This window comes from Hyaena hyaena, unplaced genomic scaffold, assembly GCF_003009895.1.
Source record: "Hyaena hyaena isolate Hyena2069 unplaced genomic scaffold, ASM300989v1 scaffold_472, whole genome shotgun sequence".
Lineage (NCBI taxonomy): Eukaryota > Metazoa > Chordata > Mammalia > Carnivora > Hyaenidae > Hyaena > Hyaena hyaena.
In genome coordinates, this window is record NW_024081106.1 from 749134 (window position 1) to 766599 (window position 17466).

General features: G+C 35.7%; 1 long non-coding RNA gene across 1 annotated transcript in view; it reads right to left on the minus strand.

The window, feature by feature from the left end:
• The window catches only part of LOC120246596, a 17482-nt gene extending 7886 nt beyond the window's left edge, over positions 1–9596 (minus strand). Inside the window, exons 1-3 of the long non-coding RNA XR_005532082.1 lie at positions 9361–9596; positions 3080–3314; positions 798–869 (exon numbers count right to left, since the gene is read on the minus strand). This is a non-coding gene — a long non-coding RNA (uncharacterized LOC120246596). The remainder of the gene's footprint in view (positions 1–797; positions 870–3079; positions 3315–9360) is intronic.
• Positions 9597–17466: the final 7870 nt, after the last annotated feature.

Sequence of the window (17466 nt, forward strand, 5' to 3'; positions counted from 1 at the left end):
TTTTCTTTTCTTTTCTTTTCTTTTCTTTTCTTTTCTTTTCTTTCTTTCTTTCTCTTTCTTTCTTTCCTTCCTTCCTTCCTTCCTTCCTTCCTTCCTTCCTTCCTCTCTCTCTCTCAAAAATAATAAGCATAAAAAAAGATTTTTGCTTTTTCTTAATATAGGTTTTTATTGCCATACACTTTCTTCTTAAAACTGCTTGTTCAGCATCATATAGATTTTGATATGTTTTGCTTCCACACCCATTTGCTGACAGCCTCCCTTTTCCTTTCGCAAGGGCTGTGCTACCCTTTAAGTCTGTGGTTCTTTCTGGTCCACAGATTCAAACCAGTTTTCTAAACATGCTCCCTGTCTGCCAAAGCTCACTCCCATTGCAGTCAAGAGTGTGCACAAGGAACCAGCCATGGGGTAGAAGGGTATGTGGATTAGGCATCATAAGCACTGGATGGAGGCCAGTTTGAGGAATCAGTGAGCAAGGCACCCTTGTGGCTTGTGTGTGGGTCTCCTGATGGAGTTCACAATACACTTAGTAACATCTGCATCCCTTTGATGCATTCCCTGTGCATTGACTGCTCTTCTCCCAGCCAGTCACATCCCAGGTCCTCAAACTTCACCACTTTCAGGTAGCTTACAATTCAATACTCCCTACTGGGGAAAGGGAAAGTGGCCTCTTTAGCAGCATGCCGAACAGGTAGGAGAGCCTAGACTCAGCTATACACACTCTGCTCCTTCATTCCCTATTGCTCTTGTGCTGCCTTTTGGGAGGGGTGATACATTTCATGTCAGACTACTACTCTTACCCTCTCAAATGCATCCAGTCTCCAATCTGTTTGCTTCAGTGATGTCCCGGAACTTCATGGGATCCTGGATTTCTACAAAGGTTCATTTGTACATGATTGATTGTCTAAGTCCCTGTGCTCAAGGGGCTTCCAGACTATAGCCAGGAGGGGTAGAGCTGGTTCACAGGCCACCTCACAGTCTGCAGCTGGTACCAAGCTCTATTATTCAATGCATGGATAGGAAAGACTCCTTCCGGCACTTTTGTCCATGGAAGGATGCCAAATTTAATTGTCATTGTTGAGTAGGGGATATGTGGAAAGACATCGTATTCACCCATCTTGTTTGATATATTGCTTTTTCATCAATTCCTTTTCATGAATTATGAAACTACATGAATTTTCTCTAAGAAACTTTCAAAAATTCAGACTACTTTTAATCAAGAAAAATATTTTAGGTATGCATATTTATATACATACTGTTCAAAATCTCAATTTCAGCATCTAGAGTACCTCACTCTAAGTACACCTTCTGTTTAATTCATATAGTATAAGTGCACATTTACTGAATTGCTTAAGGCACATTTGCTGAATTTCTTAAGCTAATTAAGCCCAAGGCATAGATTCAATTTCCATATAGGCCAATGCTCAAAAGGAGTGCCATCTTCTCTAAATATTTCTTACATCCCTTTTCTTTTTCTCTCTCCTTCTTTTAATGTGTAAAAATATTCTTGTTCTTCTTTCCCTCCTCTCTGCTTCCTCTTTGCCTCCTACATGGTTTTCTTAAATTTCCTATAACATAAAAGACATATTTATGATTCCCAAAATATTCAGATACATGTGACAAAAAATAATAGAAGTTGACCCTCCTCATTGTGAATTATGTATATAACAAAGATGTATATACTCTTGAATATAGTACATAGACATGAAATTTGCACATCCTATTTCATTTGAATAACTACACATTTGTCTGACATTAGGGTAGATTATAAGAAAATGCAAATTTAGGCAGATGTATTTGAAGTCATTTAGAGGGACACCTGGGTGGCTCAGTCTGTTAAGTGGCCGACTTTGGCACAGGTCATGATCTTGTGGTTTGTGAGTTCGAGCCCCACCTTAGGCTCTGTACTAATAGCTCAGAGCCTGCCTTGGATTCTGTGTTTCCCTCTCTCTCTCTGCCCCTCCCCTGCTCATGCTCTGTCTCTCTGTCTCTCAAAAATAAACATTAAAAAAAATTAAAGTCATTTAGTGTAGATTGGTTATTAAGAAGAAACATGAGGAGGTTTCTGAATCTGTTTTACTGAGTCTTGAGTCAGGAAATACCAATTTTTTTTTCTATTTTATGACTTTTTATAGAAAAGTTTTGCTAATTTATATACATTAGTTTTATATATCCAGTAGCAAAAGACCTTTATTGACAAATGTACAATAAAAGCAGGAGAGAAAGTCTTGAAACTTTTGAATCTAAGCCATTGTTATTTCAGAGAGAAATCTGAGATATGTGTTTTAACTATAAATGCAGGAGTCATATACAAGTAGCTACTTATGTAGCTATATAAGTCCATTACACTGACTGCCAGTGAAGTACAGCTTCTTCTCACATCCAGTTTTAAGTTTTCTATCCATGAATATGCAGTAAAAAAGAAGAGTCTCAAGATACCTTTCTTGGGCTATATTTTCATTGGACAAATTCAGCATGTTTCAAAAGATATGCATATTTGGCTTACACTGTACTGTGAACATATTGGTGGATTATGAAATAGACAAGCTTCATGGGCTGTTTCACTTCCCGTCTCAGTGAAATGGAGTCAATTTTTAAATAAGCTAATAATAAGCACTTCTATTTTCATACATCCTGAGTACATGATCTATGTTTCAGTTGATATAGACCACCTCTTCCTGAAGTGTGGATTAAATTTTGTTGGAGAAGTAATGAAAAGAGAGAGAAATAATACTTAGCTATTGACATTCCAAAATAAAATTTGGAATAATGGCCAAGCTATTGATTTGAGAAAGTACATTTCAGTGATCTATTCCGGAGTTTTCAAATTATACAATCTTTTAATACCTATTTAAAGTACCTATTTTTTCATTTAAGTCTTATACAGAGAGTTTGGAGTTAGGGGAAGGAAAAAATGAGTTGGGAGAAAAAGCATTTAAGCAAAAAAAGGAAGAAAGTTCTTCCTTTCTGGCTCTGGAGAATTCTAGAAAGGGAGAATTGATCCTGTTTCCTTTGAGGACAGAATTACCTGGCCCCAACCCAGAATACAACCATATTAACTAGCCTTTAATATATTTCTTACCTTTCTTTCCTGTAAGTTTGGTGGAAAGGAGGTAGAAGACAGGTATTTCAGAAGCAAACCTGAAAATTCCTCTCTGAATTAACCGTGCCTTAGAATTCTGGTATCAGCTCAGGAAATTGTTACTTTATGACAGCCTTTGGTTTTTTCACAGCTTCCTAAAATAAATCATCAGCTTTTCCCTGTAAATTACTGTATAATGCACTGAGTAGGTCTCTGGAATGATACATGAAAAGATCTGTAATGAAATGAAGAGAAGGGAAGGTTGGAATTTACTCAAATACATCAAGAAAATTGCACCTTATATGGAACTCATAGCCAAGGCAAAATAGGAAAATATAATTGAAAAAGGAAGAAAAAATGTGAAGCCAAAGGCCTAGATGATAAGAATACAAATGCACATATCTAGTCCAGCATCACTATAAAAGCAGAGCTCATAAAAACAATCAATATCCCAGAGTCACTAGAATTGAATTATGCCTTAATCAACAGCTCTCCCTTCTCTCATCCAGTTTGATTAAAGCCCTATGACTATATTGGCTGTTTTGGAATTAGAGATCATATGCCTCATACTTAAAATGCATTGATTTAAAGAAAGCCCAGCTACATAACTTAGCTAAACCTACAGCAACCTCCAGATTATAACCACACTGAGTAGTCATAGCATTAGTGACAAATAATTACAAAACCTTCCCTTCAAGAGAACCATTCAAAAATGATATAATTTCATAAAATTAACATGACAAAAGTTGTTTAAACATGGCTAACATCTTTTAGAATAGTCTGTGTCAGAACTCTGAAGGATTCCTAGGACCCACCAGAGAAGATTGTTAAGATTCTAGTGGCTGAAAAGTACCCAACAAAATTTCTGGAAATATGGTTTCAGAACTAAGCATTACCTGTTCTGAATTCAAAATATATAAAAATAAGTGTAACATAACCATATCACATTGCATTTCATGCACATTTTTTAGTCATGACAACAACATAAATGTGTTTCAATGGAGATGTCTAATTTCTATGGCCTCATCCAAATGCAATGCAAAAAAGGAATGTTTGTATTATAATAGATCCCTAAGGATGAACATACGCAAATGCGACCAACACATTCCCTACCCATGTAGAACGCATAGCCTAGTAGGCTTGCTTATAATACATAAAAAGGAGATAATGACATAATTAATTCTTTAGTCTATTTGCCCATCTGTGATGGACCCTCACCTCTCCTTTACATGTGCTTATTTACACAAGACCATCATTTACATTATGAAGCTGAAAGAATGCATATCATTGTGGTGTTGCTCAGATGTCATCTGGGTTTTTTTTAGTGTCTGTATATCTTAAGTAAATGAGCCCTCCTGCTTTCCCCTTCATCTATGACCCCCACCCCACAGAAGTATAAATGGCAGGAAACAAGAACATTTTAAAGTCCCCTGAACATTTCTTAGCACTTTAGCACTGTTGACTTCCTGGAGTTACGGATATTAACAGTAGAGGACAAATTTATCTCCTTTTAAATATTTCGTATGTAGTATATCCTTATGGCATAATTTACAAAAAATTATTCACCCTCTCTCTCTCTCTGACCCTCCCTTGCTCATGCTGTCTCTCTCAAAAATAAATAAAACATTAAAAAAATAATGAAAAAAAAGGAAAAGGAGTGCCTGGGTGGCTCAGTCGGTTAAGTGTCCAACTTCAGCTCAGGTCATGGTCACACAGTCTGTGGGTTTGAGCCCTGTGTCAGGCTCTCGGCTGACAGCTCAGATCCCGGGGCCTGTCTACGGATTCTGTGTCTCCCTCTCTCTCTGACCCTCCCCTGCTCATGCCGTCTCTATCTCACTCTCAAAAATAAATAAAACATTAAAAAAATTAAATAAAATTATTCATAATCTAGTATGCATTATGTAAGATTTTAGAGAAAAATATATAACAAATGATGTTAGGGGCGCCTGGGTGGCTTAGTCGGTTAAGCATCTGACTTTCGCTTAGGTCATGATCTCGCGGTTCGCGGGTTCGAGCCCCGCGTCGGGCTCTGTGCTGACTGCCAGCTCAGAGCCTGGAGCCTGTTTCAGAGTCTGTGTCTCCCTCTCTCTCTGGCCCTCCCCTGCTCACACTGTTTCTCTCTCTCTCTCCTAGAAATAAATAAAAATATTAAAAAAAAATGATGTTAGTGGGACAAATTCTTATACCACTTGGGCTGTTCAACACCAGTGATTTTTAGTGGTCCTTTATTTTATTTTTCAAACTATCTCAATTTTGTTAGCTCCTCCATTTCCCTTTTGTCATCATTTAACTCTTTATCAATTACCTTACTGTTGGTTCTCATAGAACTTATCAATACCATTTGTGTGGGTGCTGTGGTTGTGTATGTGCATGCGTGTGTGTGCAGGTGCATGCATGGCAGGAGGAAAGGAGGTGTATTTGATATTCCAGCTATTTAGTGGTTACAGGATAGATAATGGGTTCCTAGTTTCTTCTGGAACCAGTTTTGTTAAGCTATATTTTGCTAGGAATCTGTACATTTTCAAATTTGTTGACATAAATGTGTGAATATTTTCTTTTTTTGAGTTCTATATTTTATAAAGTACACAAAACATATGTGATGAACTTTTATTTATGTGCATATCCATATAATTGCCACCTGATCAAGATAAAAAGCAAATGCTTTTTTGGAAATTAAAAAAAGCAAAAGTAAATGTGATGCACCAGTGGGTTTTCTTGGGCCTCTTCAGAAGTGATTCCAGTCAAATTTCTATCTTACAGATTTTTTAACAGGCTTATTTCATTCAACATTATGTCTGGGGAAATTATTCATGATGTGTTTAGCCACAGTTTTGTTGTTGTTGTTGTATACAATTGTGTAAATAAAACTGTTGTTTTCAGACTATTTCATGATTTCCATTTGGTTGCATATTTGAGCCTTGAATCAGAATTTGTAGAAATTGTAAAAATATCAGGTATTTCAACCTGCATTTTTGTTGTGGATTTGTAGTTTAATAGTATTGTGGTCAGATAAAATAATCTGATCATGTTAATCATTTAACATTTGTTGAAATTTGCTTTAAACCAAGGTTATAGTCCATTTTTAAATGTGCTATACTTTAAAAGAACGTATAATTTAGAGTTTTGTAGTTCTTCAATTGTCTATCATCTGATGACTAAATACTGTTCATATTGTCTATTTCCCTATAGATTTTTGTCTGTGTTTTCTTATTTAATTGAGACATAATTGACATCACCTTTTGCGAGTTTAAAGTGTACAACCTATTCATATGATACGTTAGTATATTGTAGTAGGATTACCACTTTAGCATTAGCTAACACGTCTATCATGCCACATAATTATCACTTTGTTTTTGTACAGAGAATAATTGATATCTAGTGTCTTAGGAATGATGAAGTTTATAATAAAGTATTGACTATAATTTCTATTTTGTGTATTAGATTTCTAAGACTTCTATATCTTCTACTTCCAAGTTTGTACCCTTAAACAATATTTCCCTGAATCCCCCACCTCCTGGCTCCTTGAAATTAGAAAAAGATTTTAAACTCTCCAAATATATTAAGGATTTGACCGTATATTTATATATGATTTCCTGGTTTTTGCTTTATGTATTTATATGCTAAGATATTAGATAAACATTTTAATGATTTTAATATACCAATTACTGAATTTCGGTTTTTAATTTTGAAATGACTTACATTATCCCTAATAACATAATTTGCCTTAAAATTAGTTTTTATGATACATCCATATAAGTTCCTTTGGATTATCATTTATATTTTTCTATCCTTTTACTTTCTTTATGTATTCTTTCTGTATGTAGAAAGAACATAATAGAACAAAACAGATTTTTTAAATTTTTTAATCTTTATTTTTGAGAGAGAAAGACAGAGCATGAGCAGGGGAGGAGCAGAGAGAGAGAGAGAGAGGCAGAGAGAGAGAGAGAGACAGAGACAGAATCCAAAGCAGCCTCCAGGCTCTGAGCTGTCAGCACAGAGTCCGATGTGAGGTTTGAACTCACTAATCATGAGATCATGGCCTGAGCTGAAGTCGGATGCTTAACCGACTGAGCCACCCAGGCACCCAAAAATAGATTTATTTTTAAGAATCCAGTTAAAAATCTTTGGGCACTGCTTTTATTTATTTAGTTTTGAAATGTTAATTGTATTATCAGAACTCAAGAAAGATATCTTCATGAATTGATAAAGTACAAAGATGGAAAAATGTTAGGTTTAGCAAACTACATGTACCACTTAGATTTAGGCATAAAATTAATATAGAAGAAAATACTCCACTGAGATTTCTATTTAAATAACCTACTACTTTTAGGGTATGAGTACCTACATTGCCAGATAACAGAGTTAAGGACCAATGATTAATTGCACCTATACTTAATGAAAAATAACCCTCCTCTTTTTACATAGTTATCTATACCTTTAAATACACATATCAAATTAGGGGTGTGTCCAGAAATGACTATATCCACATTTCATAACATAAATATTTTATCTTTTGAAATGTTAGCTATGATACTGAGAATACAGTAATTTCTGATTCTGTGATCTCTTAAAAGGACTAAGATTACCTAGAGATACCTAGGAAAGTGTAAATTTTTAATGAACAAAAAAGAAGTACAAGTGGTCTGATATGTAAGGTAACTGAAAAAGAGTGTGTGGCAAAATTTTAAGAGGAATCACCTGAATTTATGATCATGAGTAACATCAGTGGCCAGGAGTCTTTGCAGAGGCTAACCAAATTTGAATGTGAATTGATTATCTACCATAGAGGACTACTGTGCCAGTGAAAAACACTGCAATTTTGATACTTGGGTACATTTTTCTCCCAGTAATTTCACTTTTCTTCACTTGTTGACAGAAAGATGAACCAAGGCTGACTATCAATAACATAATCCATTTTGGCAACCACTGGCATATGATTGGACTCCTGAGTATACGTAATGTATCCCATTAATGTACCCTAAGAAAAATTCTCCCATACTTTTGTCCAACATTCCTGAAGGTTTCCTGCTAATTAGACTCCGTAGAGGCAAGCTGCATCTTCAGAATCCAGCCTTTTATGTTCTCTTTACCTATTTAGCTAAGAAGTCAGGACCCTCATTTGCATGAGAGTTTTAACTTCAAATCGTGTCATTGTCTGCTTTTAGCATTTTCTCTGTAAACCTAACAAGATAGCAAATAATCCTACTGAGGCACACGCAGTGTCTGAACCAGAAGAGATAGGTTCTAAAATTGGAGATAGTTCACAGTGGCTTATAGAAGTTATAAAAGTCCACAATCGAAAGCAGTTTTATATATCAGGGTTTATTTTTATTTCTTAACAAATACAGGATGCAGACCATGAGGGATGAAGGGTGTAGGTAATGCTCAGGAAAATGCATTTGTCTTCATGGGTTTTCCATCCATGTGGCACAGATTATGCTGCTGTCTGTGTTTCTGAATTTTATGATTTAACTGAGCCACATTAGTGATATTGTATAAGATTCCAGTGATTTAACCCAGACGCGAGGGTTCAGCAAACTGAATTTCCTAGTCATATATTTGAAAATTAAATAAAATGGAATTTGGTTTATATGTCCTTTGGTTTAAAATTTTGCTTTCACCATAAACTTCAATTATACAAATACATTATACATTATTCACCTATTTCTCACTTATTTTTCTTTATCCTGGTGTAAACATTACTTGAAATCTTTAAGACTTGATTTAAAAATTGATCTTTATTTTATAAAAACTATCCATGATGGTTTCACACAGAATTTCATGGGAATTTATATTCATTATTATGAATTTTTATTCATACATAATTTGCACATAAGGGAATGAGTTGCTAACAGAAGCAGTCCTGAAAATGGTCAAAAGGAAAAAGGACGGAAGGGAAATTATTGAAATAAAGACAGTACTTTAGAAATGTTGATCTAGGGGTGACTGGGTGACTCAGTCAGTTAAACATCCGACTTCGGCTCAGGTCATGATCTCATGGTTTGTGGGTTCGAGCCCCACATCGGGTTCTGTGCAGGCAGCTCAGAGCCTGGAGCCTGTTTCAGATTCTGTGTCTCCCTCTGTTTCAAAAATAAATAAAAAGTATAAAAAAGTTTTTAAAAAGAAATGTTGATCTATGAAAAATATTTTAGCATACCGGTATCAGTATGTTGAGTTTACAGTGATACTGGGAAGCAAAGATGAATTCAAATTTAGCAACTTTGCAGCATCAGAATCTAACCTTTTATTGAGGTGTCTTGGCTACTGCACAGAGAACTTACCTGAGCCCACTGGTCCTGCTTGAAATCTGTGTCAGATATACCATCTCCATTTTACTGTGGACTACTGCTGAGACCATCTGATTTTTATAGCTTAGCAAGTATGACAAAACTGAGCTGTTCATAGATAGCTCACTTGGTGCCTACTCACTTGGTGTCCCATGGCCAAGTGTTCTTTTTCTGCTATGATCTGGTAACTCAAGATCTGTTTATGGAAGACTGTAAAACGCTCTGCTACAGAGGGCATAGCCTTATCTGAAGTCCCAGGGTTCTACATTGTGACTACACCACTCTCTAGAACTTTCTGTGATTCCATATTGCATCCGTATCTACCACTGACCCTTCTAACATTCTAGATTATGTGAATAATGTCTCAAGAAGGGCTGATTTTATTGTGGCCATACATACTCTAGTGCCTTTCTCCAGGCTCTACTCAAAGTTGGAAGCCTTCTATGCAAATATTCCTAAGGATTACATTGCCTCGAGAATACAAAGGAACTACGATACACCATGCTGTTTCTTCCTAATGGGGAATTCAAGATGTAGGAATTGATCTTTACTTTGAAGAGGGTGTCCTGACCATTGGACCCATAAAATTGATGGCCAGTCCATGAATCTTCATAGTATTTCTCTACCACTCGTTAAGTCTTACTGCGTCTTCCATTGTACTAGCCACCTTGCTCGCTCTTTTCAATCTGCATATCGTTGTCAATGTAATAAGTGTGTTTTCTCTGATACAGTAGATTAAGAAGAGCCACATCTCTTCAGATTATATAATAACAGGGTGGAAGTAAAAACATAGCCCTGAGACAAAACTATAAATGAATATTTTCCATTCCATGTGAATGCAAACTATTTCTGAACCTCATTTTGATTGTAGTAGAAAATAGCACATTAGCTAAATTTAATAGCCACATACCATGGACTGCTGTATCTGCTCTAAAAATTATAGTACATGCAACAAAACACTTATGATCAGGGCTTCTACTTGGTTTAGTCATTGATAGTCTATGATCATTCTCCAGGATCCATCTGGTTTCCAAGAGCCAGGATGGCATGTTAAAAGGATTTACTAAAGGCTCCATCAACTATGATTTCTGTAGGTCTTTTTATGGTAGCATTAATCTCTGCCATTCTGGCCCACGTGGATGTCTGTGCATGTTGGGTAAAGGCATTTAGAGGTTTTCGTTTGTCATTACAATGATAGTGCATCTGAAGACCTGAAATTAGAGTTACTCCATCCACCAAATCATTGAATTTCAACAAGGCACTCAGAGACTTAGAGAAGAAAGAAAACACACACATACACACTCTGGCATAATGGATGTGTTCATGGACAAAGTGCATTCACTGTTAACTAGACTTTAAACAAGATGCCATATTAAAATTATTATCAGAATCTGGTAGACTTCAGTTATAATGGGGCAACCATGACCCTTTGGGTCTCCAGCTGTGAGTTTCAATTTAGCTCCTATATTCAACAGTTGTCAGAATGCCTTGTCATTCCCCATTTCCTCAGATACAGTCACTTGAGTGATTGGCCGTAGGTTTCGATGGGGGTGGGGGAAAGACGAGGGAATCTTCACTGTGTATTTTCCCTTTGATACTGCAGGGTTTTCTTCCAGGGAGTCAGTACCCTTTTTAATCAGTGGATTCTGGATCTGAAAATCAGTTCAGATCTTATAACTGTGCAAGGGATCATAACCTTCTTCCCCTCCCTTCTCCGAACGAATGTCTTCTTGCATCCTTTCTTTTTCTTGACTTTTTTAAATAACAGGTATTGAATGGAATTCTTGATCTCTATTTTACCTTTATGGACACATGCTACATTAACCATTTCAACTGCCTACACATCAAATGTCCTTCCCCACTCTTAGTTGTTATGATAATGAAGATTCCTGGTAGTGGTTAAAGTGGGACCAATTGGCCCATTATTTTAGGAACTCATCATCTCCATGTATGTTTATGATCAGGCTATGTGACTACCTTCCACTGCCAGCCCTGACTTGCAGAGGAGAATCATCACAGAATTTTTTAGTGATATTGGCATTATTTTCTCCAGTGCCTTCCCAATGTCCTTGATCAATGATAAGTATCCTGAGCCTTCTTAAGGAAGATAACTCACCAGCAGATATTCTAACTTTACATCATATATATCTCTCACCACGTTTACTTCCCTTAGCCTCTTTATTTTGTCCTCTACCGTGTGTCAGGACAACTTAGATATTTCTACTACATTGAATATAGGGTGTTTTTTGTTATTGTTTTTTTTGTTTTTTGTTGTTTTTCCCCAGGCTTATAAGAGCTATATGCACAGTGAATTTGCCCTGTCATCTCAGGTCATTGCTAATGTGTTATGTCCTATATGTCAAGAAAGTATCACTTGCACAATAAAGTTTTTATTAGCTAGTCTTAAACTCTAGCCCCTTTGATCGAGAATCCTAAAGATCCAACCTACAAATAGTCCCCCTAGCACCAACTGGTACATGCAAACTACTTTTTTTTTAAGGTTACAAAATGCTCATCATGATATAGTTACCATCTTTTACCATGCAAAAATATTACAATTTTAATTGTATTTCTTAACTGTACTTCTCATCCCCATGACTTCTCTATCATTGGACATTTGTACCTCTTAATTCCCTTAGTTTATTTTGCTATCCCACCACTCACCTCCCCTCTGGTAACTACTGGTTTATTCTCATAAATACAGAGAAATACTAACCATTTTGATTGGTGTGAGATGATATTTCATTGTGGTTTTGATCTGCTTTTCCCCAATGATTAGTGATGTAGAGCATCTTTTCATGAATATGTCTTCTTTGGATAAATGTCTCTTCAGATCCTCTGCCCAGTTTCAATTGAACTATTATTATTTTTGATGCTGAGTTGTATGAGTTCTTTATGTATTTTAGTTATTAACCATATTAACTCCTTTATAGACATATCATTTGGAAATGTCTTCTCTCCTATTTAGAAGACTTCCTTTTCATTTTGTTGATGATTTCCTTTACTGTGCCAAAGCTTTTTAGTTTAATGTAATCTCAATGGTTTTTGCTTTTGTTTCACTTGCTCAGGCAGATAGTTCTGGGAAAATATTGTAAAGATAATATCAATAATACTGCTTGTGTTTGGGGAATTTTATGGTTTCAAGTCTTACATTCAGGTCTTTAATTCATTTTTAGTTAATTTTTGTGTATAAGAAAGTAGTATAGTTTTATTCTTTTCATGTAACTGTCCAGTTTTCTCATCATCATTTTTTGAAAAGATAGTCCTTTTACCTTTGTATATTCTTCCATCTGTTGCCATATATTAATTCATCACATGAGTGTGGGTTTATTTCTGGGCCCTCTGTTGAGTTCCATTGATCTACGTGTCTATTTTTGTATCAGTACTATACTGTTTTGATTGCTATAGTTTTGTAGTATAGTTTACAATTGGTATTTGATACCTCCAGCTTTGTTCTTTCTCAAGATTGCTTTGGCTATTGAGGTCTCATGTAGTTCCATACAAATTTTAGGATTACTTTAGTTCTGTGAAGAAAACTATTTGCAGTTTGATAGGGCTTACACTGAATCTATAGATTGCTTTGGATAGTTGGGACATTTTAACATTATTGATTCTTCTAATCCACAAGCATGGTATGTATTTCCATTTATTTGTGTATCTTCAATTTTTTCCATCAGTGCCTTTAATGACTTTGAGAGTATAGGTTCTACATTTCTTAGGTTTAGTTTATTGCTATGTATTTATTCTTTTTGATGTAATTATAAATAGGTTTGTTTTCTTTTTTCTATTTTGTTATTAACATATAGAAACACAACATATTCATATATATTTGTAACTTGCAACTTTGCCGAGATGATTAGGTCTCCTCGCTTTTTGGTGGAGCCTTTGGAGTTTTCTATATATAGTCTCATGTAGTCCACAAAGAGTGACAGTTTTACTTCTTCCTTAGTTTGAATGCTTTTTATTTCTTTTGCTTGTCTGATTACTATGGCTAGAACTTCCGATATGATGAATAAAAGTGATGAGAGTAGACATTCCTGTCTTGTTCCTGATCCTAGATGAAAAACTTTCAGGTTTTTACCATTGAGTATGATGTTAGCTGTGGGTTTTTCATATGTGGACTTTATTATGTTGAGGTAAGGTCCCTCTATACATGCTTTGTTGAGAAGTTTTATCTTGAATGGAAGTTGAACTTTGTCAAATGCTTTTTCCTCCTCTCTTGATATGATCATACAGCTTTTATCCTTCATTTTGTCTGTGTAGTCTATCATATTGGTTGATTTGTTGATATTGAACCATCCTTGCATTCTTTTTTTTAAATTTTTTTTTTTTAAATGTTTTATTTCTGAGAGTGAGTGAGAGAGAGAGACCAACCACGTGAGCAGGGGAGGGTCAGAGAGAGAGGGAGACACAGAACCAGAAACAGGCTCCAGGCTCTGAGCTGGCTGTCAGCACAGAGCCTGATGCAGGGCTCGAACCCACAAACCGTGAGATCATGACCTGAGCCAAAGTCAGACGCTTAACCAACTGAGCCACCCAGGCGCCCCTTTGCATTCTTAAACTAAATCTTTTGTTTGTTTTTTGTTTTGGTCTGGCAAAGGTATTAAGGTAATGTTGGCTCAAAGAATGAATTTGGCAGCATTTCTTCCAATTCTGTTTTTAGTAATAGTCTGAGAATGATAGATATTTACCCTTCTTTTAATGTTTAGTAGAATTCTCCTGTGATACTATCTAGTTCTGCGCTTTGTTTATTGGGAGTTTTGATTATCAATTTAATTTAATTACAATTACAATTGGTGTTCAGATTTTCTGTTTCTCTCTGATTTAGCTTGGAAGATTGTATGATCCTAGAAATTTATTCATTTCTTACAGATTGTCCAATTTGTTGGCAAATAATTTTTCAAAGTAGTCTCAAAACACTCTACATTTTTGTGGTGTCGGTTGTAACTTTTCTTTCATTTCTAATTTTGAGTCCTCTCTTTTTTTCTTGATAAGTATGGCTAAAGGTTTATCAATTTTATATTTTCATAGCACTAGCTCTTAGTTTCATTGGTCTTTTGTATGATTATTTTTAGTCTCTATTTCATCTATTTTCCTTCTGATCTCTATTATTTCCTTCCTTCCTTCTAACTTTCAATTTTGGTCTTCTTTTTCTAGTTCCTTTAGATGTAATGCAACAATTTATTAAAATTATTTACATATATAGTCTGTTTCATCAATTATCAGAATCAACATATGGAGAACTGAGTTATATTAAGATTTAACCCTAATTTTTGGTCTGGCAGCTAGGACAGGTGAAGGGTCATGGCCCTAAATAGGCCATATACTACCTTATGAAAAAGAGAATTCTGCAGTATATTCCAGTTTAACAAATTGTCTGATGCTTCCAAGAGAGGTATTGGCTACTACCATAAGCACAGCCAGTGTAGGTGAGGATAGGTGGTTGTAACATCAATATACCTTGGGACATCCATCCATATGTACCTTTTCTGAGTTTTCAGGATCATAGCTTTTTCTACTAGGACCCTCATCTTTGCATAAAAGATCTGCCTTGACTGAGCATTCAAATGTTTTTGTTTTTACAGCTCTGTGACTCCTGGCAATTAGGTTTTCAGTCTACCACTCAGTTGCATCCATCTTCCACTGTAGTTGATGAGGGCTTCTTTATAATTTACCACAGAAGGTCTCTAGTTATTAGCTATTATCAGCATTGTATTATCATTTTCCTCCTATAGGGCGTCAGTACAATTTAGAAGTAATCATCCATTTCCCCTCTGTATAAGCATCATTTCTCCATCTTATTTAAAATTGTCTCATCATCACATACATCAGGATATTACTCACTTGTGGATAGAAAGTAAACATTTCATATGTATCCAACTATAATTTGTTGACAGTTATCCTTTTCTCATTTAGCCATCCAGATCATATCGAAATATCTACAGTAAATCAGAGTTAGTCCTCATAGCTATGAGACCAGAGATTCTAAGTCCTTTCAGATCTGACTTGTGGGTTATAAGTCAGCTCTTCCGACTATACTGTTATCCAACCAGAATACAGTAACTGAGGCAAAATAAGTATATAGAGTGTACTACAGGCATCTCAGATTCACCTATTTGAAGGATATTCCAAATTATATCTGAATGTCTCAAGTAAGTCAGATTCACAGTGGGAGTCTAAGATAGTTTTCTGTGGAGATAGTTAGATCTGATCCTGTATAGATTTCTTAGGCTGTCTAATCTCTTCAGTTCATATTTAGAATGCAATCAGAAGTATCTGGGGCCAGGGTGAAGGTTCAGAACCCCTTGCTAGCAGAATCAATGGCATTCTGTGTATATTTAAGAAACCTTTCCAGTAGTGATATCCCTAAAGAAGAAGACAACAAGATCATAGCTGGGAAGTTTTCTCAGACGTATTAAGTACCTGATGGGATTCAAATTCAGGTGTGAATGTTCCCAAAGTTGATGTCCTTAATTAGTACTATGCTATAGTGTAATGCACTATAGCAATAAGGTTTTTTACCTAGAAAGTGCCACAAATGTAATCCCTCAAACAAGTAATGAACTTATTGAGGAAAATAACAATCTTAGATAGGGAAATTTATGAGTTTTGAGAATATCAGCAGTCATAGGTAATTCAAATTCCTGAGAACTTGGGGTATTTTTTTTTCTAAAGTACAGATCTATGGAATGAAAGAGCTTTAAGACCAGAGGAGTTTATCTACCCTCCTCTGGGTGTTAATGGCTTTAATTGCTGCGAACACTCACAGTGATGATTCTCACCATTTGGTAAAACTCAGAGCAGTTGGGGTATATCTGGCTATGGTTTGGAAGAACAAAAATGTATTAAGCTGAACACCAAAATGGAACCATTCTTATTGACCTAAAGAATGAAATTTACAGACAGCCAGATAGAGTATAAAGGTTACACAGAAAATTTCAGTGAGATCAAATGGGTGTGATGAGGAAAGAAGGGACAATTTGATTACTTTGCCAGTGGTAGAAACAGAGGCTCAATCTCAGGGATCCATAAAGGAAGAGGAAACTAGACCAAAGAAGCTATATAAGTAAGCATTTGTAGATGAAGAGGATAATTAACATGAGCAGTTATAGAATAAAATCCTAAATAATATTAAGAGTTTAGCACAATAGAGTTTCCTTTCTCTCTCATATCACAGACCAAGAAGTTGTGAGGCAAGTGGCCTTCCAAGTGGTGATTGAGGGGTGCAGGCTGCCTCTCTTTAGGCATTATTGGCGTGCCCTAGGGCCTTCTCTAAGTCCTCTGTCTCAATTGTCCAATGAACAGGCAAGGAAAAAAAAGTACTCAGAGAATCTCACAGGCTATTATACTCCAGAATATTCCTAAGAATAGCCCAAAAAACCTCTACCCAGGATAGTATAAATCTAGTAATTTTGCAGATGTATTACCTCCTCTCTCAAAGGTCCCATATAGTACAACTTTTTAATTTTTTCCCCAGAGATCTTTCGTTGATCTTGATAATCAGAAAATATGAATGTAGGTGAATTCAGAACAGCATAAGAATAAGTAATTAATCTCTATGTCCAGGAGCTAAAGTGTGCCTGATTCGTTTCTGTCCTTAGAGCACGCTGACTCTACAGAATAAAGTGATATCAGCTAAGATAGAAGTTTTCAGTTCTCTGTAGTCAAGGATCACGTTACAACAGCAACAACAAAACATCGCCACTTGGGATTGTTTGTGAAATTAAATGATGCATCCAAAATATTTAACATGATATACAAAATAAGTACTCAAAAAATTTACTATTCAGATATTATTAGGTACCACAATTCTACATAAGGAAATTATATAGGAAATGTTACTGTTTTCATTAAAACATAATTATAGTTTTCTATTGGCTGTCAGTTTTTCTTGGCTTGTGGCTACATCACTCTGATCTCTCTCCATCTTCACCTTTACATTACCTGCAGTTCAACAGTTAGTCAGTACTCACACATCTAGCAGTATTGTCAGAACTTAAACCTGGGTCTTTTGCACTCCAGGGTCCATGGTTGTAACTGCTGAACTGCTTCCCTAGCACCTGATTGTGCTAATTACTGGTTTTAGTTCAGAGATTTACA